At 41.2% G+C, this 24509-nt stretch overlaps 1 long non-coding RNA gene across 1 annotated transcript in view; it reads right to left on the minus strand.

The window, feature by feature from the left end:
* Window positions 1-653: 653 nt before the first annotated feature.
* Window positions 654-24509, minus strand: part of LOC111520437 — a 40502-nt gene continuing 16646 nt past the window's right edge. Inside the window, exons 2-3 of the long non-coding RNA XR_002724678.1 lie at window positions 13501-13670; window positions 654-1832 (exon numbers count right to left, since the gene is read on the minus strand). This is a non-coding gene — a long non-coding RNA (uncharacterized LOC111520437). The remainder of the gene's footprint in view (window positions 1833-13500; window positions 13671-24509) is intronic.

Genomic DNA, 24509 nt, shown 5'->3' on the forward strand with positions numbered 1-24509 from the left:
ATTATGTGTTCCTAATAAGTCTTTTTTATCCCAGACTATATATTTCCAAATATTTTATTTCCGTTTATCTCTAAATTGACTGTTTCATCACTGAACAATTCCTCTCAAGGAGGACTCATGAGTGTGTGTTCCCTGAGTGCTGTTGTGGGCCAGAATATTTATCTGTGACTTTTCTACTTAAACTCATTCTGGATGGGTGAAATATTTTTGAGTCACACTTTCCCTTGGAAATCCTAGGTGGTGCTTTATTATACCTTGGCATGCAATATTGATTATTAGTGTCAAAGGCAACCTTAACTGGCTTCCTTTACTTTTTATGTCCTATGCCAAAATACTTTTTTAAAAAAATCCTTGAAGTTTGATAAGTTAATGGGGATATGTCTCAGTGCTGATCATTTAGTATTTGTTTTTCTTGGGTCATAGTGTGCTCTTTCAATCTGCAGATTCGTTTCTGCATTTGTCAGAGCAATTTTTTTTGTTTTATAGCTTTGAATATTTTGTCTGTCCTATTTGGAGATGCTTTACAAACAGGCTTAACAACTAGGCTCAAATTGCTTTGTGCTTTTCACATGCAATCACTATCTTTATCTTGAGCATTTTTCTGTCTGTAAGCTTATTTTGAGCTGTGTCTATTTAGTTTTTTTTTTTTTTTTGACGATTTTTATCTATTTATCCATTCTATAATAATGTCATTTTGAATGAAAACACTTGGACACAGTGGGGGAACATCACACACCCGGGCCTGTCGGTAGGGGTAGGGGGCTGGGGGAGGGATAGCATTAGGAGAAACACCTAATGTAAATGATGAGTTGATGGATGCAGCAAACCAACATGGCACATGTATACCTATGTATCAAACCTGCACGTTGTGCACATGTGCCCTAGAATTAAAGTATAATTAAAAAAAATAAAAATAATATTGTTTTGGTCTTTAATTTTTTTCTATAGGACAGTAGAAAACCACTTTTCCAGGTCATTCTCTTGTTTCATTTCCTCTTTGGGACCCACCATGTTGAATTCATATTCTTATTAACCTGTTCTATAACCTAAAGCATTTAGGGGAAACAATATGCTCTGCTAATTTGTTTTTATTTTCCGATTTATAGCTTTTGATTCGATTTTTCAATATTTTGGTAATTCAAGGCTTCCAAAATGAGCACAGAGTTAGAAACTACTTTTCTAAAATCTCTTTCCTTTCTTTGTCTTCCCCTTTTTGAAGTCTATGACATTAGGTTGCTCCCATTTCCTTGTGTTCTTGCTGTTGCTGTTTTTTTGTGTCTTTTTTTTGTTATTGTTGATTTTTATTATTTTTATTCATATTTTAGATGTTGGGGGAGGAGAGTCTCTATTTTGCCTCTATTCTGCCATCTTTCTTCAGAAGTCTATATTGTTTATATTTATTTTCATTTGTTTAAGCCAGGAAAAAGTGACCTCCATTTTTTAAAAAAAGAATCAATGAGATCATGTATGTAAGGTTAATTAAAACCTTTAAAATACTATGCAAACATTATTTTTAAAAGATAAAATCATAGAATTTTTAAGATTGGACTAAACCTAGGGACTTATGTTTTAATCCCATACTCAACTTAGAAATCCACTGCAGCATTCCTGATGGTGGCTTCTGCTGCTCTCTGTGATGGGGAACTTGCTCCTTGGCTGAGCATATCATTTAGTAAATGCGCAGCTCTTGCAGTTCGTAATGATCTATTGTAAGGCCAAATGTGCTTTCTGGAACTTTCTGGAACTTTAGTCATAATTTCTAGTTTAGCCCGACTTAGCAGGTGATACAATGATCACATTCAAAGTTGTCACGATGTAGAGACACTGGCATCCTGAAGAGAAAAAATAAAAACTAAAATATTCAGTGCGTTTGTATAGGAACCATACAGATTACAATAATTTGTGTGAACTGTTTTCTATTTGTACCCAAAGACATGTGCAGAAAAAAAAAAAAAATGTTTTTAACAGTGAAGATGTCTGATTAACTTTGTAGGAAGTTTTTCTCTGAATTTAACTGAGTGTCACAAAATCCTTACTCAAAGCTCATAGATAGCTGCTCCTAGAAATGTTGGCAACTGTTCAAAAAATTAAATGGAGTGTTGCTAATATCTGGTCATGATCACCTTTCTCTGCCACTCAAGCTGCTGAATAAGCACTTGTTGAGGGAGAAACACATTTCCCAGTGTTCAAACCACTTCTCAGGAGGAAGTAGCCGAAGGACCACTTCCTAGTCTGCACACTCCAGCTTGGGGGACCACACAATCCAGTTAGAAATAGTGTTTGCACAAATAACTGCTCCTGTAGCCAAACGTTTTAAAAATACTTTAAACAAATCTTTTCAAGAATTCTAATTCTAGCCTGTATCAGAAATGTCTTAAAATTCTGCAGACCTTTTTGCATTTTGTATCAGCTCAAGTTTCCCTTGAAAATGTTTAGGAACTTCTGATAATCTTTTGCTCTCCTTTTGAGAGTGAATTTTCTGGCATCAGAAGTTTTTAAGGCAATTGCATGGCACTTCAATACTGACCACTTAGGAATTAGGTAAGAGGCAGTTAATGGAAGCATAAGGGGATCATGGAGATTCAAGGATCCCTGACTCTCTCCTAGTCCCACCTTCACCTCCATTGAAGGCCAATGTGCTTTGCACATTCTTCTCACAGCCTCCATAATAAACAGTGACATTTCTGTGCTTGTGGAAGCCCGTAATACCCTTTGGTGGGGTTTCATTTTTAGATCAACACACACAAACTTTAAGTCATCCTCATCGAATTCTATAATTCAAAAAGCCTTTCCTTTCTTCCTTCCTTCCTTCCTTCCTTCCTTCCTTCTTTCCTTCCTTCCTTCCTTCCTTCTTTCCTTCCTTCCTTCCTTCCTTTCTTCCTTCCTTCCTTCTTTCCTTCTTTCCTTCCTCCCTTCCTTTTTTTTGACAGGGACTGGCTCTGTCATCCAGGCTGGAGAGCAGTGTCGCAATCACAGCTCACTGAGGTCTCAACCTACCAGGCTCAGGTGATCCTACCACCTCAGCCTCCTGAGTAGCCGGGATTACAGATACACGCCACAACATTAGGCTCTTTTGTTAATTTTGTAGAGACAGAGTCTCTCTATGTTGCCGGGGCTGATCTTGAACTACTGGGCTTAAGCGATCCTCCCTCCTTGGCCTCCCAAAGTGCTGGGATTGCAGGTGTGAGTGACTGTGCCCAGCCCAAAGAGTCTTTGTTAGAATCTTAATTTTTATTTTTCCTCCTGAGGACTGGGTCAGTATTCTCTTTAGTTACCTCAGCCTTTTCCTCATCCTCCTTCCCTTTTTCACTTCTGGGAAGGGGCGAGTTTATCCTGATGGACTTTTGTGCCCCCACCCCAACCTTGTGTCTAGCCCAGTTCCTTTCCCTGAAACAAATGAAGGCGGAGATTTATCAGAGCACAACGCAGGCCCGGCCCTTTGCAGACATTACCTCGTCTACTCTTTTCCATGGGTCCCTGAGATAGGTTCCATCATCACCCTGATTTCACATACTGGGAAAAGAAGAGTTAAGTGGCTAGCCCAAGGATACCCAACTAGGAAGCAGAAGAAACCAAATTTAAATCTAGATAGTGTGATTCTAGAGCACGTACTCTTAAGCCCCACACAATGCTGCAGGAGCCATTACACCGTGTGCATATGATTGTACTGGGTACCTTCACACAAACCATATTATCAGCAGGCTTTGCTGTGCTTTCCTGGAAACTCACCCAAATGGTCATCTCCAACACACATCCTGTGAGCACCTCTCAAGGTGCTACTCTAGGTGATAAAAGTGGCAGAGGAAGCTCTCTGTGGGTGGCACATGGTGCTGGCATAGTCTTACATGGGGTCTCACAGGCCTAATGGAATTTCCATTTGGGGCAATGTGGTGGATTGCATTACATGAAACCCTCCTGCTATGAAACACCTGGAAAAGCAGTATAAACTAGAACCGGCATCCCTTTAGATGTCCCAACTGAGCTCAAAAGAAAGAAAAGAAAATCCCAGGGGCCAAAAATGAAATGGAAACTAAAACCAGAGAATAACCTGCAAACTGAAGCTGGGGCCACCTGGGGGTATTTGATGATCTCACAAACCAAGAAGTTTGGGATTTGATGGTTAGTCTGGGACAGAAGGAAAAATTGATATCCCATGTAAAGTTGCTACCCTCAGTGAAAGAGGAAAAGCGGGGAAAGGCCTCCTTCCCCTAAAAGACCAAAGGAAATGACAGAGAAGCTTGCATTCCTTGGAGTGAGCTCTGAGTGGGGAAAATTTTTGAAACTCCAGGCCTGCCTTCACAAGCTTTGGGGTTCAAAGTTGTACTGCCTCTGTGGTACAGGAGACCTCTGGGTGTTAAATTAGTGTAGAAACAGTTTTTAGACGTTCCTAAAATTCCTGTCAAAAGCAGCAACAGAGAGATGCCCTCAAACTTGGAGATCCGGGATTCCCATGGTTTAAATGCCATGTAAGATGAAATCACAATCCAAGATTTTTTAAAATCCCAAACACATGAGCCAATGCCAGCAGACCTATCAATAGAAGATATAAACCCTCCCCAAACTCAGCTTTGGCTAGGGACTATAAAATAAGAATGTTTAAGGTGATTAAGGTAAGAAAGAAATAATGAGAGACAAAGAAGCTATAGCAAAGACTAAACATATTGTACTAAATAGAACTTTGAGAATAAACAATATAGTAATTAAGATTTAAAATCCAAGGGCAGCTGGAGAGAGACTCAGTAAAACCATTAATCCAGTTCTGTCTGGTGCCTGAGACATATAGAAATGAGAAAAATTCCAGAAGGCAGCACGGAGAAACAATAAGAAGCTCCCAGGAAAGCAATCTTGGGTCTTCTACCAGAAAAAAAATGGACATGAAGAGTTCTTTGTGTGCTGGAGCTGCGATGTCAGTAAACATTTTCTAGAAAGGGCCAGATAATAATAATTTTCAGCTTGGTATCCATACATTTCTGTCTCTGTCACATAGTCTTCTTTGCATTTTTTATAACCCTTTAAAAATGTAAATATTTTCCTCAGCTTACACGCTGTACACAAACAGGCTTCAGGTGGGACTTGGCCTGAGGGCATGGGCATTTTCTGCTGCATGAGGATAATCTGCCTGAGAAGGAAACCATTCAAAGGAGATCCTGCCAAGAGGAGGAAGAAGAGAACACAGATTCCCAATGACGTGGTTTGAGTGCCTGGACTCACCAAATACAAAGACCTAACCCAGGAATTTTTAGGTTTGTGAACCAATAAATGTTCTTTTTCCAAAAGTCAGTATGCCCTAATTTTATGTTACGTATAAACAAAAGAACAACTGGCAAATGTAGCAATGTGCTTGAATCTCTAAACCCTTTCTGTGTGATAGTCTGCCTGCTTTAATATCATCTAAATTGCAATTGCTATTGTTCAGGAATTACTAAAACAGTTAAACCCAGATTAATGCAATATTTTTTACAATCAGTTGTTCTCTGAAGTGGAAAAATAGAAGAAAGAAAAACAATATTTTTGTGTGTGTCAGGCATTGCACTGACTGTCTTAGATGTTGTCCCACTGAACAGATACAACTCCTTTGTGAAATATGCATTAACTCCCTTTTTATAGGTAAGAAAACTTGATTGTGAGAAGTAAAGTAACTGGTCTAAGGCCACACTTAGAGTTGAGTCATTGTGGCAGAGATCTTATGGCTTAGAAAGCCAAAATTATCTGCTATCTCACCCTTTACAGAAAAAGTTTGCTGACCCTGCTCTGGACAGAAGGAGATATTACTATTATCTTAACTGCTGGCTGAGATTGTTCTCAAGAGGGAAACTGTGCTTGGGAAAATCCTTTGCTAAGTGTTTGGGTTGGAGATCCGTGAAAATGCCAGTATCTGGAGCAGCTCTAGCAGGAAGGAAAAGATGTACCATTTTACATGAGAAAATAAGAGGAATATTGGGTATTGGCTCCTCTCAAAAAAAAAAAAAGTGGGGGGTGGGAGGAGGAGGAAGGAGAGATGGGGCAAGCAAGGAGACTGGCAGAAAAAGAATTGGAGAGAAAGAGGCTGGAAAGTTTTCAGGAAGTAGGAATGTAATATTAGGGCAACAGGATTGCAGAAAAATCTAGTACCAGGTTTTAAGCTATTTGATTTGTGGTATATCATGCTTCCTGGGATCCCCTGGTCTTTGGTAAAATGGCTTGTTTGTGTAGTTGGTTTTGGGATGAAGGGAGAGTCAAAGAGAAGTTATGTGGGGGCCCAACGTCAGAGCTGAATGGAAAGAAGTAGCTCTAAGACACAGAGAACAAATTTTGACAAAGTTAGGACATGAGAATAGAATTAACCATAAGACCATAAACCATAAGAACTTCCCCCAGAATTTGGAGACCCCTTGCAAAGTGCTTTAGGTTTCCCTAATCAACGTAATTTCAATCTGAATCAATCTTTCGTAGGGTTTAAGGACCAGGAGACCTTAGGTAATAGCAGAGTCAGACACTTACGCGACAGGGATTGAATAAGGCGTTCTCCTTGTGTCTGGGAGCTCATACCCTGTGTGAAAACAGACCTCAGAACAAATGTGTAATAATTGCTCTGACAGAAAGATGAACAATTAAAGCACAAAGGACAAAATGGTCGACTCTGCCTAGGCTGTCAGGGAGGACTTCTCGTAGGAAGTGATGTTTGAGCCAGGCTTTGAAGGATGAGAAGGAGGTAATCACTCAGACAGGAGAAAAGAGAATCTTCCCGCCAGAGGGAAGAGGAGGTGCACGAAGGTGAAACCAGAAAGAGGGTGTCAGGAAACAGAAGGCTCCCTGCAAGACGAGAATGAGAAAGGCAGAGGAGGGAACGTCGAGAAGTGGGTCAGGCTCATAAGGTTGCATACTTTCTTTTTTCCTCCATAATGCGTATTTACACGAGGAAGGCAATCAGTGAAATTTGCTTTCAGATTGGTTATCACATCTATTATTTAATAAGAATTGGGGTTTGATGGGGTGGCCCTTTTTCTTTCTTTTTGCTCTTTGGAGCATTTACTCTTTGGTGGTCTTACAGCTGCTCTTCTTACTGTGAACACGTCTTGACTGAACATCATGATATACACTAAGGAGTCAGGGAGGTTTAACTGATTGTACTGCCAAGGGAAGCAACAGTATGTGTTTAAAAAAAGCACAGCCTTGAGCTTAAATGCTGTTTGTGCCACTTCTTAGTGAAGCACAATTTATTTAAACATTCTGAGCCTCAGTTTCCCTCTCAATAAGAAAGATAGAGACCAGGTGCAGTGGTTCACATGTTTAATCCCAGCACTTTAGGAGGCCGAGATGGAAGGATCACTTCAGCCCAGGAGTTCAAGACCAGCCTGAGCAACATAAGGAAGCCCCAGCACTACAAAAAATTTAAAAATTAGCCAGGAGTGGTCGTGCATGCCTGTGGTCCCAGCTACTTGGGAGGCTGAGATGGGAGGATCACTTAAGCCTCAGAGGTTGAGGCTGCAGTGAGCTGTGATCATGCCACTGCACTCCATCCTGGGTGACAGAGTGAGACCCTGTCTCAGAAAGAAAAAAGAAATAAAAAAGGTAGATAATAGTATCTATGTGGCAGAATTGTGGTGAGGAGTAAATGACATGAGAGCCCAGTGGCTGTCACCTAATAGGTGTTCAGTAAATATGAGTTCCCTATTTTCCAGTTAGATGAGATTCTTTTTGTACCTGACTTTTTTATGATTGTTTCGAGTTGCGATGTTCAATATGATTGATAGCCACTAGCCATGTGCTGCTATTGAGCACTTGAAATGTGCCTCATCTGAATTAGGATGTGCCATATGTGTAAAATATATGCCAGGTTTCAAAGACGTAGGATGTACTGAAGAATGTTAAGTATCCCATTAATAAACTTTTATATTAATTGCCCATTGACATGGTCATATTTTGGATATATTGGGTTAAATAAAATATGCTCTTAAAATAATCTTACTTGTTTCTTTTTCATTTTTTAATATGGCTACTAGAAAATTTAAAATTAATTTGTGGGTTGCATTATATTGCTATTGGACAATTGCTGGTTATAGAGGAAAGATGGAATGAAATTCCAAGGCCTCTCTGAAACCCAGGTGACGAATAAAATATTTCAATTTTTTCAACTTTGTTATAAGATCTAGTTGCCAAAAATTCAATGGAACTTTGAAAATAGGATGAGACACTTAGTCACTGGAAATTAGGTTAAATTGACTTTAGTGGAAAAAAATGCAGTTGTCAAAATTTACTGTCATTGCATTTTTACCATCAACTGAATAGCTTGTCCTCTAATGTTACACATAAGTGTGAAGGTTAAGAGCTGTCTTTCTAACTCACCTCTGCTGGCCAGAATCCTGAAGCCACATGCTACACTGCTTTGTCTCTCCTGGACTGCACAGTGAAATTGTTTTCTTTTTATGTATGACAGAGTCTTCACTTCTTGAACTCCTCATCCTTCTCAGAAACCACACAGAGATGTCCCTGGACTGCAAAGAAGTTTCTTTCAAATACTTTAAACCAGTAGGAGACCTCAAATTTGACATTAAATATACATATGTGCATGTACACACACACACACGCACATGCACACACGCAGAAACCCAGCACAGGGTGAGGCGGTGCAGGGGGCAGTGGCAGGGTATGGTCTCCCTTAAAAAATTCCAGTGAACTCACTAGCATTGAGATACAGAAAAAAGCTGAAGCATTTCTTCACACACCATGGTTTCTTTTCCTTGACATCATCTGTAAGCCAGTTTGCTGGGGAAGGAGGTGGGTGACTGGGGCTCCCAGGAAGCACTTGTGCAAATGGAGGCAGAGAGGCAAAACAGAGTGCAGCCAATGTTCATTACAACACCATATCATTGGCACAGTTTCTACTTCCTTCTCTTCCAATCCCCAACTCTCTCACCTGGGTCCCAACCCTAGCACTCCTCGCAAATGGATGCCTCTCCCTAAGTACACCATGAGCTCCAGGCTGCTAAATCCAATAAATATTTTTTAGCCACATCACAGGAATGACCCTTAACATCTGCCTCCCCTAATCCAGCATTGACCACAGCTATGGTGTACTATAGCCGTGGGCACTGTCCCCTTTCCTCTCCTCCTTACCCACACCCTGCAGCAGGCTTCCTCCTGCCTGGCCTAGCAGCCTTCGGAAATGGCTCATTCAGAGGCTCTCAAGGCATACATAATGCCACATCATAGATATTGTTCAGTTCTCATCTTTACTAACCTCTCAGCAATGCACCATTCCTCCCATCTTGAAACACTCTCTTCTTTGACTGTCCAATGCCATTTGATATGGTTTGGCTGTGTCCCCACTCAAATCTCAACTTGAATGGTAACTCCCACAATTCCAACATGTCATGGGAGAAACTTGGTGGGAGGTGATTGAATCATGTGGGCGGGTTTTTCCTGGGCTGTTCTCATGATAGTGAATGAGTCTCACAAGAGCGGATGGTTTTTAAAACGGGAGTTTTTCTGCACAAACTCTCCTCTCTTGTCTGCTGCTGTGTGAGACACCTTCTGCCATGATAGTGAGGTCTCCCCAGCCACGTGGAACTGTAAGTCCAATAAACCTCTTTCTTTTGTAAATCGCCCAGTCTCGGGGTATGTCTTTATCAGCAGCGTGAGAAGGGGCTAAGACACCATCCTTATGTGGTTTCTCCTAGGGCTTTGCACCTTCCCTTTCTATCTCCTTTGCAGGCTCAATTTCTACTTCCTGACTATGAAATGTTAGATTTCCAAGACTTGGTCACAAGCTCCTTCTCTTCATCTGTTCTAATACTTTCTCCCTTGACACTCAGGAATTATTATTACCAGGGTTATCAATAAATATCCAGGGCTTTGATATCTGATAATTCTGGTAGCTTTCAGATTCATGTCCTCAGCACAGAATGTTATTCTGAGTTCTAAACCTACACATCTAATCTTTTACTTGATATCTCAACTTGCATTTCTCAAAGACCTTCAAAGTAAACTCGAACAAACCTAAACTCTGAAGCCTGGTTCTCCTTAAGTGTTTTATCATTCAGGGGATGGTAGTTCATCTCTTGCATAAACCAGCAATCAAAGAGTTCCTTTGAAATCTCCCTTTCCTCCACCTTTACCACCTCATCCATTATATCATCAAGTCCCAATGAACTCATGTGCCAATAATCTCTCAGATCCAGGGAGTTCTTTTCATCCTTCCTGCCAACCCCCAGGCCAAAAGTACCATCATTTCTTGCTTGGACTGCCTCAGTAGTCCCTGTCTTCTTTTTCTCTCACTTCCCTCCAAACATAGCCACCAGAGTAAGGTTGGATTTTACTTTCCAGACCTGTCGAGTCTTCCCTAACCTAGTTCTCTTCTAAAACGTGAAAGACATAGGCCATCAGGGATGTGGCTTGGAACGTCTATGATTTGCTAAAAGCACTAAGACTTTGTAAGAGTTCATAGGAGAAAGTTACTTCCAGCAAGTAGGTCAGGGCAGACTTCACTGAGGAGGGTTGTTGAACTCTGGATGGTTTGTACCTGCCATGTGAATGTTAAGAGGGTCATTTTAGGCCATGTGTGGTCCTCATGCCTATAATTCCAGTACTGTGGGAAGACAAGGTGGGAGGATTGCTTGAGGCCAGGAGCCTGAGACCAGACTGGGCAACAAAGCAAGACCCCTCTCTCTACCAAAAAAATTTAAAAATAGCAGGTATGGTGGCACATGGTGTCTCAGCGACTTGGGAGGGTTAGTGTGGAGAGCTACTGCACTCCAGCCTGGGGTGATAGAGCAAAACCCTGTATCTTAAAAACAAAACAAAACAAAACACCCCATCATTTTAGGGAGTGAGAACAACAGGAACAAAGGCAGGGAGGTAACAAAAGAGAGGTATTGGTTCACGGATTCATTTAACAATTAATTATGGAGCATTTGTTATGAGTGAGACAGTGTCACAGGTGCTGGGAATATATTAATTAAAAAAACAGACATGAGCCTCATAGAACTTACAGTTGAGAGGTGTTGTGTGGGGAGTGTGTTGGATCCCAGAGAACATGAAGGGAATCGTGGGACATTTTGCTGGAGAAGTAAGTGAAGACCAGATCAAGGAAGGGACTTAAACAGATAATAGGAGTTTTCGATTTTATAAAGTCAAGACTTAGAAAGTCAATGCCTTGAGGGAACAGGTGGAAAATGTAAATTAGGGGAGTGGCCTGGGTGTGAGGTAAGAGAAAGAGTGGGGATTTGGGCAAACTAGAAATCTCAAGCCCTATCCAAGGAGTGAGTGATTATTCAGCCTCAGCTAATTATCGCCGTTCTGAAATGTGGATCCAGAACTTCTGCTATTGAAAGAAGGAAATGCAAGCATGCAAGCTTTTAGAGTTACTTTCGGTTTGTTAAATTTCAATAATTAGTTTGATTCTTTTTTTTTTTTTTTCAAAATGCCGTGAAAGTATCAAACTATGACTTTGGGTTGGATTCAGCTTTCAGGACAGCGGTTTATGAGCTCTGCTTGATACAAATGGGAGCCGTTGAAGGCTCCTTGTCTTAGTCCATCTGGCTGCTATAACAAAATACCTTATACTGAGTGGCTTATAAATAACATAAACTTATTGCTCAAAGTTCTGGAGGCTGAGGAGTCCAAGATCAAGGTGCTAGCAGATTTAGTGTCTGGTCAGGGCCTGTTCCTTATAGAGTGCCTTCTATGTGTTCTCATGTGGCACAAGGGGCAAACAAGCTCCCTCAGTCTTATTTCATAAGGCAATAATCCCATTCATGAGGCCTCTAACTTCACGACTTAATGATTTCCCCAAAAGCCCCACCTCATAATACTATCTCATTGGGGATTAGGTGTCAATGTATAACTTTTTCAGGGACACACATATTCAAACCACAGCACATTATGTGGAAAATGTGTTGAAGATGAAAACTCTTTAGGCAGAAAGCCCATTGGAAGTGGCCTAGGAGACAAAGAATGAGAGTCTGGTTTAGATATTAGGCAAGAAGAAAGGAGATGGGCCTCTTCCAACAAACATTTTCCTTTTCTTTTTTCTTTCTTTCTTTCTTTTTTTTTTTTTTTTTTGAGAAAAAATCTCGCTCTGTCATCCAGGCTGGAGTGCAGTGGCAGGATCTCAGCTCACTGCAACTTCTGCCTTCTAGGTTCAAGCCATTTTCCTGCCTCAGCCTCTCAAGTAGCTGAGATTACAGGCGCGCACCACAACGCCTGGCTAATTTCTGTATTTTTAGTATAGGCAGCATTTCACCATGTTGGCCAGCCTGGTCTCGAACTCCTGACCTCAGGTAATCCACAGTGGCCTCTCACAGTGCTGGGATTACAGGTGTGAGCCATCGCACCCGGCCTCCTCTTTTTTCTTAGTAACTGAACTGCAATGTACCAGGCTGGAAAAGAAAACTACGTTTGCCAGCCTTTCTTATAGCTAGGTTTGGCCATGTAAATAAATAATTCTGTCCAATGTGATGGCAAAAGATTGTAGGATGGGACTTCAGGAAAAGTTTTTAAAGCAGACATGCCTTTTTGTTCTTCCATCCTTCTGTTTTTATCATTCTGAGATGCGGACACAATGGCTGAAACTTCAGCAATTATCTTAAGTCAAAAGTCTAAGATAATTTTTTAAAAAGTAAGATGGAGGAACTAGGGGTCTCTAAGATGCATAGGGCACCATCTCAGCCCTGAGTGACCTGCCTGCCTCAGGATTTCTACTTGAAAGAAAAAATTGGCTTTATATGTTTAGCCTGATATATTCTGGCTTTTCTGTTACATGCAGTCAAACCCAACCCTCACTGAGAAAGCAACTAATTAAATGCAGAGAGCAGGAAGGTGATAGGAGCCCAGATTTGGGTATACAATATTGGAAAGAGAGGCATAGCAAGAATCTAGACGCACATCAGCAGGAGCAAGAATGCAGGTGCCGAAGACCTATTGAGTGTTCACCACATCCCAGGTGCTGTTCTAAGGGCTTTGTATGTGTTAACTCATTGAAATCTACCAACCAGTCTATGAAATACTACTCTATAACCATTTTACAGATGGGAAAACTAAGGCACAGGGAGACTAAGTGACTTAATCAGATCTCCAGCTAGCAAGTGGTAGAACCTTGTGTCATCCAACTGCTCTGTCCCAGAGCTGGTACTTATAACTTCCACCCTGTGCTGCCTTTATGCGCTGTCTGTCCCCACCTACCACACTTCCACTCTCTCTCTCACTTCTGGCCTCTAGCCACAATTCTTCCTTCTGCCCTGAAAATGCAAAGGCTCTTCCTGCCTCAAGGCCTTTGTCTTAATGAATTCTCTGTCTAGAAGGCTCTTCCTCCAGATTGTTATGTGGCTTGCTCCTTCTCCTAATTCTGGCCTTAACTATCGCCTCCTCAAACAGACCTCTGACTCAGCAGCTGGTGGACTCTTGCAATGCATGTTTCTTGTGCAGAATTATAACCTGTGTTCACATTCTCAGACGTCTATGGTTATGTTTCCACATTTAAGCTAAACAGAATGCTCTATTTAAAGAAACAAAAATAAAAACCTGGAACTGTCGGTGCCAGAGAATCATCCATGTCCTCAAGAAATTATCTGACAGGAGGGGAGGCACAGGAGAAGAACCACATGTACAATGCAGGATCAGCGCTCTTCAGGCGGTCCTGGAGTGAGATGCACAGCAAGGGCAGACACTTCAGCACAGGCCACTACAAACAGCTGAGGGTGGAAGTATCAGAAACTATTAGTTGTCCCCAGTTAATTTTATCCACTGTTTCCTTCAGAATAGGATCCCCAATTTGTTGTTGGACAAATGGTTGACAAAAACTATAACTACATTTCCCAATCTCTTTTGCAACAGATGTGTCCATGTGACCAAGTTACATGGAAACGAAATGGGAGTTCCTAAGTGGAACTTCTTGGATGCCATCAAAAAAGGGAAGGGCATGACTTTCTTTGATCCTCCCTTTGTTCCATGGGTTAACATGGGGATCTGAGAGCTCAATCTCCAGCAGCCACCCTGGCCAATGACATAGAAGCAACATGGCGAAGGAAGTGGAAAAATGATCTAGAAAGAACTTGGATTCTGGGTGACTGAATGATACCACCCATATGTAAAGAAAAAGAATCGGCTTTCTAATAGATTATACCACTGGTATTTTCATTTTTCTGTCACTTGTAACCAAATCTAATCCTGATCCAGAGAATGTTATATAATAAATGATCCTGGAAAGATAAAACCAAATCAGTGAAGTCATTATAAGGAATATTAGGAAACTTGAACTTCATCTTGAAGTAATGAAAAGAGGGTGAACAGGATTCATTACACTTTTTTTTTTTTTTTTTTTTTTTTTTTGAAAAATCACTGTTGGGAATGAAAGCATTCTTGGGAAGTGAACTGGAGGGGGCAAGACTGGAGGCAGAGACGCCAGTTAGGAGGCTGCTATAAGTAGCACTGCAAAATGGCACACTCTGAACTGCAGTCATGGATGCAGAGCTAAAGAAGGTGGATTGCAGGGAAATCGAAGGAGTAGAATCTCTAGAACTTGGATTTATCCATGTGCCGGCTGAGAAAACGGGAGCATTGGAATCACTTTCAGGTTTCTGATTTGGGCAGCTGCATCACTCATGAGTGAAAGGCATTAGGAGGAGCAGTTTACTAGGCTTCCAAAAAAAGACCTCCTCTAAGAATAGGGAAACTAAGCAGTAGAAGATTTTAGAAATAGGATATTAACCCAGTTTCCAACTGCAAGTCCATCTGTCAGGTTTTTGGTGTAGTCAAAAGCAAGAACCAAACAGATCTTATTCAAAGTTTAGACAAACCGTGTCCTTGCTTGACCTTGGGCCCAGTTATTTAACCTCCTAGACCATCAGTTTCTTCATCTTTAAAGTGGACACAATCACACTAAAATCACTGGGCTTTATGGAAAATAATGAAATTCCAAGCTGAGTGCAAGGACATAGTAAATGGACAATATGTATAGCTGTTGTTATTTACTGCTTGTTAAGTATTCAGGTCATCTATACGGGAGCATTTTCTCTTCTGCTGCTTAGTCTCTCAAAGATTCTTAGTACAGAGCACAGCATTCTCAACTAAGTCCCATTGGAGAGTACATTCTCCATAAAAACAAAGGCAATTAAAGAGTCCAGTGTGTGCACGCTAGCCCAAGGAGAACTTACTCAAATTGACTTTCACTTTGATTCTCTGCCTGCCCTGAGATCTCCTTCGCTTCTCCTTCTGGGTATCCACTCCACCTAGCAGCTCCAGCAAAGAATTTTAAAAATAAAATGCTCTTGATCAATATCTTGATAAATTTCTTAAAGTCTTAATGTGGTGGACAAATAATTCTTTTTTCATAAGACTTTTTTTTCTTTGAAAGAATCTCAGTTGACATGATTGAACCAAAAGAAAATCGGCATGACATATATAATATTAGGCAGTTATAAATCTGGAAGAGATTCAAAACCCAGACAGAAGGCTTTGATTTTTTTAAGCACATTTAATCATGTTTTAAAGCAAAATGAAAAACCACAAATCTGTTTAGACATTCCAAACATGAATAAATAATATTTTTATCAAAATCTTGTAAACGTACTCACACCAAAAGAAATTGTTCCTAAGCAGCGCTGACAAGTCTGTCTAAAATGTGAATCTGAAAACACTGCGTTTTTAAAATTATGCTTTGGAAGCATTGAATACGCTCAATGAAATTCCAGAATTAATCCACTCCAGTTTTGCAATAGGCACTGACTCATCTACATCTCCTTCGCTCTTTCCTTTTAGCAAAGCTACCCTACTCATCCCCCCAACACACACACACACACACACACACACACACCCCTTCAGTTAGAACCAATGGGTATGATACATCAAAATAGTAACAGTTAATCCAATAGACTCTTTTTTCTGTTTCCTTCCTCTGTTTTTTCACGTTAAATGGAGGAAAACACCTCACTTATCACCTGGATCATCTCCCAGATGAACCAAGATGCAGAGAAGCTCTGATTTAGGAACGATAGGCTGGCTCTTCATGCTCATAATCCAGACTGTTTAGCAGTCTCTCGTAGAATGCCAAGAGAACTGCATGTTACTGATCCCCACAAATGCCAAAATTGCAATGGGTTGACATTTACTGTGCAGTCATATAACAAATGATTTACCTAGAAAGAGACACTGTCTTCCAGTGAGATGACAGTTAATCCTTCTTCCAGGCTTGGAGAGGTAGAGAGATTCCAGGAAACAAATTAGCTTTAAAAAGTCTCCGGTTTTAGCTGCATCATACATAGTTCTTTTTAAAATATAACTTTCTAAAAGATATAATTCACATATAAAACACATTCTTTAAAAGTGTACAATTCAGTGGTTTTTAGTATATTCACAAATTTGTACAACCATCATTGTTATCTATTTCCAGAACACTTTAATCACTCCTAAAAGAAACACCATACCCACTAGCAGTCACTCCCCATTCCCCTCCAACCCTCCAGCCTTAGGTAATTGCTAATCTCTTTCTGTCCCTAGAGATTTGCCTACTCTTGACATTCATATATAAGGGATTATACAACATGTGGCCTTTTGTGTCTGGCTTCTTTCACTTAACAATGTTTTTAAGATTGTAGATGGGAGTTTCTGCTGATACGTTGAATTTCTCTTCTGATAGCACTAACAGTTATCATATTTGGAGTGCTTCTCAATGCTAAAGTGCTTTGCATTCATAATCTCACTTCATCCTCACAACAGCAGAATGAGACATATACAATTATATCCATTTTACAGATGGGGAATTGACGTTTATAGAGAAGTCAAGTAAGTCATCCAAGGCCAAACAGCTAGTAAGTGATTGAGGAAGGATTTCAATCCAGGCCTGTTTGACTCCAAAGCTTGTGATGTTAACCTCCAGGATCCACTGCCAGAATTCTTAGAGATGAGTTCTGATTTTGTTGCCCTTTCCGGGGTTTTCTTTTAAACAGGAAAATGTGTATTCATAAGATGCTTGAGAGTTAAGGCAATTCCCCAGGGGCTGAACTCATATACAATGGGTCAGTGAAATGCAGCGTGGCCATGTGTGCAAGCTGAGGAGCAGCTAGAAATGTAAGGCATCAAGAATCCCAAGATTTCTAAGGAGAATGACCCCAGAGCTATAGCACCCAGCATACCAGATGGGCAAATAGAAAGCATGGGGTGTCTGGCTAACACTTGGAATGCCACCGACATCCCTGCCTTGGTCACTCATTGATGGGCTAATACATCAGATTATTCATATAATAATTAATAAATCATTTATTCACAAAAACTGGTCTTGACAAACATTGGAGGAATATAAGAGCCATGTTGCTTATCACCATACCCCCACAGCAAGGTTCAATCCTAAGAATGTGGGCGTGGGATTCAATGTGTTTCTAAAAACTCTTTGAGGAGTGACAAAACATTAAAGCAGAGATTCATTGAAAGCTATGGATTTTTATGTTTCTCCAGATGAAATGACTTAATTTGCAGCTAAGATGCACAGTTCAATCTTTAATCTCAGCCAACCACTTCTTTTACTGCCTACCTTGAAATTTCAAGAAGCCACATGGTCAAGGAGAAATCAGCTTCACTTCTCCTGATTTCCATTCTCCCAATCCCTCGAGGCCATTATCTCCACAAACTTCGACGTGGTTAGAAGTGGAATGCATGGATTGTGAAGAAGCAAAACAGAGCATCTGAGTAATTCTTACTTAAAACACTGGACCCTGGATGCATTTTGGATGCAGGTGCAGAGGAAATGGTCTTTAAATGATGACAAATTTTTAGGCACATGGTTAAAATGAAGCCAACCAACCTCAAATGCTCAGATCTTCATCCCACTGTGATTTTCAACTTGAGTTGAATCCTTCAAAGGGGAAAAAAGAGCATCATTCTCTTCTCACTCCAAAGGGAGGCCTGTTCATCAGCCTGGCTCTTAGCATCTTTCCTGTTGTTTCTGGCAGCAGGAGCCTTTGTCTCAGGCTGAGCCCTGCTCTTCTGTGACCTTCACTATCACAGAAGTAAGCACAGTGCTTACTCAGTGCTGGAGTCAGGCAAAAGCACACCTGAAACCCCACTCTGCTGAATTCAAGGTGTAAGGCAAATTACTTAACCTCTCTAAGCCTGTGTTTCCTCACTTGTTAAATGGGAATGTGAGTACCAACCTCTTAGGGGTCCTGTGAGGATTCAGTAAAATTTCCATGTAAAATTTTCTTAAATTTGGTATGACAACAACTTTTTATAGGCTTCTCTTAAATGCTATAGAAAGAAGAAATATTTATAGCTGAAAAAATAAAAATAAAGCACTTGGCAGAATGGCATGTAGTACGTCCCAGTAAACATTAGCTATTGTTTTTACAAATTTCTCTCAGATCTTTGGAGGCACATCCTGGCGAGAGGTTACACAGTCTTTATTTTAGTGTACAGAAGACACACATGATTCAGAGAGGTTGGGAGGGAGTGAAAATGTGAGCTCTCTCTAGTGGGTGCTTTCTGGTACGAGCACTCTATCTGAAGGGAAAACCTTTCCAAAGGCTTAGAAATTGAAATGTTTTTGTGATTAGCTCAGGAGATCACCTCCTCTTGGGTGCAGAAAAGATGAGAAGGCCCAAATGAAGAGTCCAAACAATGGAAGGTGCTGTGGCAAGAGGCAACAACAGCAAAGGCCAACACTGCTCAGGAGACCAGGGTTCCAGAGGGCAGGAGCGGGAAGCGGGGATCCACACCACAGGGGGATGGGAAAGCGGAGACAGCCATGGCCACAGCTAGCCACACAGCTGCTGGGGGCCAGTTAGGACCAGCAGACTTTCTCTCAGGCAGCACATCCCTCACCAGGACCCACGAATTAATGAGTGGAGCACAGGCTGGATTTCAGTTCATCTCCTCAAATGGGTCCTTGAGCAGGACTCAGACTTCACTGCCTTCAGCAATGACCCTGGGCTGGGGGTGGGTGTCTTAGTTGGATATAACCCAAGAGCCCAGAACCAAGAAGATGAGAGCAAGGAAGCTGATATCTGTGGGAGGGCGGGAGAGGAATGAGGGAGGATCTCAGGGAAGTGTTTCTCTATGTTTTGCCACATCTGTGAACCACTGTAATTGGTTAACTTCTTCAGAAATGGAAACTGAAATGAAGGTTGGGATACAGGATGTTGATTAGGGATTAGCACTGCAGAGGAAACAGGAAAGAAGTAGGATTGAGCCGAAGGAGAAAACAAACTGCCGTGCAGGCCTGACAAAGCCTCAGTTAATATAATGAGATGGAAGGGGGATCTGGAGCAAGAGGAAGGATTAGGACCCCATTAGAGGTTCCACCATCAGAGAAGGACATGGCTTCAGGAAAGGTAGCTCTCTGAAGCTGAGGTGGACCCTGAAGGAGCTTCCAGCCAGAGGCTGTCTGCTGACCACATTCCCCAAGGCTGCAGCAAGGCCCTCCTTGAAAGGAGATCTGAGTGGCACATCTCCATGTACAACAAAAGCATCTCGACGTCTATTCATGGTCAGTTCTCATTATTCACACTAGTTATATTCTATAACATCTCTGCAAATACTGAATTAGCAAATACTGAACCATTGCTCCCAAGTGAAATACAGGGTTAGGTACCTGTGAGCCTCTAGTCATAACATTTTCATCAGTCAGTCAATACATGACCTTGTTTTTTATACATGTTTCCATTTAAAGACACCTTATTTAATATATATTGTTGACTCATTAGCATTGAACTCATGACCAATAGCACACTGTATGCCTGAAGGAAGAGTGTCTAATACATGTAGGTTCTCCCTAAGGCACATCACAGCTTTCCTGTACTTAGGAAAGCTAGATAACACTGTGGCTCTACACGTGGGGGTCATTTTAACAGTGAAATTACCAACAAAAAGTTGGTTTTTTGCAGAAATGCAAAAAACATGGCACTAAATCAATCACTTGATTATAGAAACTTGTTTACAGTATGAGAGCTGAACAAAATAGAGCATTACCTTGCTGGGCCTCAGCTGAAAACTTGTATAGCTGGCAACTCAAATGTTTGCTGCTCCACACATGTATGCAAACAATAGCAAAACCACTGCACATATTGACTTTGGAGTTACAGATACATTTTAGTAAGTAGGCAAATTCACAAATACAGAATCTATGAATAGTGAAGATCAACTGTACTTAATTTTTTTTTTTTTTTTTTTTTTTTTGAGACAGAGTCTTGCTCTGACATCCAGACTTGAGTGTAGTGATACGATCTTGGCTCACTGCAACCTCTATCTCCTGGGGTCAGGCGATTCTCATGCCTCAGCCTCCCAGATCACCAGGTCTGGCTAAGTTTTTGCATTTTTAATAGAAACAGGGTCTCACCATGTTGGCCAAGCTAGTCTTGAACTCCTGGCGTCAAATGATCCACCCACCTTGGTATCCCAAAGTGCTGGGATTAGAGGTGTGAGCCACCACGCCCATCCCAATCATACTTAATATTTTTAATTGCCTCCTTTCTTATAACATAAATCTTTGTTCTCATTTTAGATACTATAATTGATGAAATCATGGTTTCATTGGGTTGGGTATATTTTTATTAACGTACATTAATTTAAGAACATTCCTGTTAATAATAAACTGTTCTTCTTTATACCATCTAAAATTCTCTCATGCACCCCTAGTTGTACATAGGTTTAAGGAACTAATGAACCTGGTAGGCTGGATTTTGTGGGTAAGAAGGGATTTGATACATGAATGGCTTATTTCCACCCAATCTCAGGAAAATCTTCTCTCCTTGGGTTTCCGTCAGAATCATTCATTTGTTCAAGGATCACTGGGCTAGAGGAAACCAGTTTGTCTTCCATATCCACTCAGTGTAAGCTATGTTTATCCTTCACTTGCTAATAAAACAATAGCTTGTGTTTAATGTGGATTGATTCAAATAAGAGAATTCAGCAACTTTCCAAGTCCACCAACTTCTTCCTGTGTGGTTAAGCATTCCCATATTTGATGAAAATGGAGAAAGGAAATTACAAAGGATCTGAATATTATCCTGAAAGTTATTTGTTTGCTTTTAAAATGTTAATAAAATATTTCTCCAATTTATTTTTCATAACTTTGTGGAAAGCAAGAATAATTTCTGTGAAAGAGCTGATTAGCAAGGTGAAAACACCATTTTATCTCAAAATACACTGTTAATCAATTTTAAGTGTTATCTGGCATTTGTAAATTAGGACGTCCAGGGTTAACAACATTGCAAAGATTCTCTGATGGTGCAATAACCACGGGATGCAAATTGATTTCTTTCAGTGGGGTGTTTGTTAAAAGCATACGAGTTTTCTAATTGGCCTTCAGCCCTGCTGCCACATTGTGATCTAACTACATTGTCCTATAATTTGTAAGCATTCACTGAGTTATTTATAGATGACATGAAATATTTGTTAGTTCAAAGTGCAAATGATTTAAACCAAACCAGAGTGTATAAATGTTAAAATCTTGAACCTATGTTAAAATGTTCAAGAGCCTATGTTCTGTTTTCTTTCCTCTGTTGTGTCCTCTGATGAATATTAATACCCATGTCTGGGTTTCCTTTGTAATTCTCTTCCCATTAATTACTCCAGAGAGAGAAGAAAGAGTTGCAACAAATATAATATAATTAAAACTCACTAGTTTTAAGAGTGTGGACTCCAGATGAAGGGAAAATCTGTGGTGCCTATGCTTTATTATCTTGCAGAGTCCTTCAGGACAATTCTGCTGCCCTTGGCTTTTACAGCACCTGGTTTCCCTTTTTGTTTTATTCCATGATGGTGGCAGTAGGTTTGGTCTTCACAGAATGCACACCTAATCCACGTGTCACTTGCTTTGTTCTCTAGACCTCAGCATTCCCACCTGTAAGCTGCAGCACCTCAGTATGTTGCAAACAGATTACCAGCCATTAACCCTGGACATCTTGAATGGCAAATGCCATAAGATCCTCAGCCTTCACAGTGGCCAGGTGGCCACCTGGAGTGCATGGGGCCTCCTAATTCATGTATCACCTCTGGCCTTGAATAACCTCATTCAGAGAGTCAAATACACAGTGCAAGAATGATCCTTTCCTATGTGTGCCATGACATGAAAGAGGTTGGGGAACACCACCTAAGACCAAGGTTCATCATGACTTTGGGAACCTTGAAGGGTTCCTTAATGCATGTTTACTTGACTTTCTAGTACCCACTGACTAGTTCCCCAGAACACCTGGCCCATCTTTAGACTTGTAGCTGGCCAAGCTTACTTCATTCCTGCAAAGATTGACTAGATGTTTACCTAACCCACTTTCCCTTCCTGGGCTTAGATGCAAATTACATTGCCAGACCCCTTTCCTCTAGATGTATGCATAAGACTAGCTCCTGCTGATGCAGTGTAAGTGGAAGGATGTGTCACTTCTGGGTGAAGGCCATTAAGAGTCTAGTGCCTTGTCCACACTTTCCTTCTGACTTCTCCTTCCAAAATATCCATGGACACAACATATGTTGAAGATGGCAGCTAGGTCTTTGAATGACTATATTTTCTACAGCCATCTAATGGCTTCTGGCTGATTGAAATTGATTTTCATGTGAGTGAAAAACAGATTTTGTTTGTATTATGCTCTAAGACTTCAGAATTTATCAGTTATAACAACTAACATAATTTACCATAATCAGTACAATTCTTTGCCCCCATGGACATACGCAGTGTTATGGGCTGAATCTTTTTCCCCCAAATTCATGTGAGGTCCCAACCTGCACCCCCTCCTCAGCCAGCATATTCTAGAATGGAATACTTGGAGACAAGGTCTAAGGAAGTGATCCGGCTGAGGTCATTAGGGTGGGGCATTAATCCAATATGACTGTCCGTATAAGAAGAGAAAGATGCCAGGGGCTGGTGTGCATAGAAGGATGACCTCAAAGAGGCAGCAAGAGGTCAGCCATCTACAAGTCATCCACAAGCCATCTACAAGCCAACTGAGAGACCTCGGGAGAAATCAGCAGGCACTTCGGTCTTGGACTTTCAGCCTTCAGAACTGTGAGAAAATAAATGTCTGTTGTTTCAGCCTCCCAGTCTGTGGTATTTTGTGATGTCAGGCCCCAGCAAACAAATGCACATAATAAAGTCACCTCACGTACCATTTCATTCCTCTCTTATTTCCCAACAGGTCTGCATGAATTTTTAACCTGTAGGCATCTGCTGAGTCCTTAAGGATGCTAGTTTGCTAGTTCTCTTATCTCTACCATAGATATCTTTCATGATCCATGATCGATTTTGGAAACTCCTGTTCTCAGGCAAACTCAAACACACAACAAAGCATGCACATACATACGCGCACACACACACACGCACACACAATATATGTTGCTTTCCTCTATATTTTTCACATTTCATAATTGTCTTGATCACAGAAGTTTATTCAATGAAATTATACCAAGGGCTGCCCTAGATTTGAACTTAGCCCAGTCCGAGACCCTACAGGCAGCTAGATGAGTTAGGTGAACAGAAGCTTCAAATACTTGTGCAAGATTCTCCTTTCACTGCATCTCTTTCCCAGCCTGAGCCCTCAAAACTTGTCACTAATAACTCCCCTAAGTTATAGGTTTCTCTGATACAGAATCTATCTGCAAAGACCATGAGCATGAGCGCTGCCTGGTGTGTGCAAGGTCAGCGGAATTGCCCACTTCCCTCCTGCTCCCAGAGCCAGGGCTACCTGTGGAACCTGTCTAACCATGGAATTGCCATATGGAGCCAAGATCATGCTCTGCTGATGGAAGCAAGATGCATGATCCTGGGCAACCCACAAAACCCAAGACACCACCTTGCAAAAGCTGTGTTCTGGCTCAGAGCTTTTGAATAGGCAACCATCTGTTAACACACAAGTTTCTGAATTATACACAGGGCTACCCGCTTGGCTGATTGTATTTTACCTTTTAGCTTGGAAATCTTGTTTAACACAGCTCCCTCTACTGGGCTATCGGATACTCTGAAGCTTTTGGTGTCCCAATTTAGGAGAAAAGAACCAGTCCAGTTCGCTTTTGAGAAACCAGCTGATAGAATGAAGGTGAAAACGGCATTGTCTGATGCGAGAATACTAAGGGCTGTATAAATGGGGCCCTCTGGGTTTTTGCCAATCCTGCTTGGGTGTTTCCCTACCTTAGGTCCCTTTTGGCATCTTAGTAATCCGTCTTCTGAGAAAAAAAGGGGCAGTAATCCTGACCTGCCCTCTAAGGGTTCCAGGATAATACGGTTGCAGCATATTCTTCTAGGGAAACATACGATCCCAAGTTCAGCTCCACAGGAAGTCAAGCATGAGAAACAACAGGGCAAAGGTGTTCTTGAAAGCCAAGCCAGAACACATTGACAGAAGGGCCCCTTCCAAAATAAAGACAGCCCGAGAGGACAGCAGGCAGCCAGGCAGAGTCTTATCTGGGACATCAGTGGGTGTTCCGGGCTCAGACCAAAGGATGTTCATGACCTTTGTAGAACTGCCACAGACTCTGAAAAAGGGACCATACAGATTTTCTGTTTTCATCTTAGATGTTCCGTTTCCTCTCTTGCTGCAGAGCAGGGTCAGAAGGAA

Source organism: Piliocolobus tephrosceles, chromosome 3 (assembly GCF_002776525.5).
Source record: "Piliocolobus tephrosceles isolate RC106 chromosome 3, ASM277652v3, whole genome shotgun sequence".
Lineage (NCBI taxonomy): Eukaryota > Metazoa > Chordata > Mammalia > Primates > Cercopithecidae > Piliocolobus > Piliocolobus tephrosceles.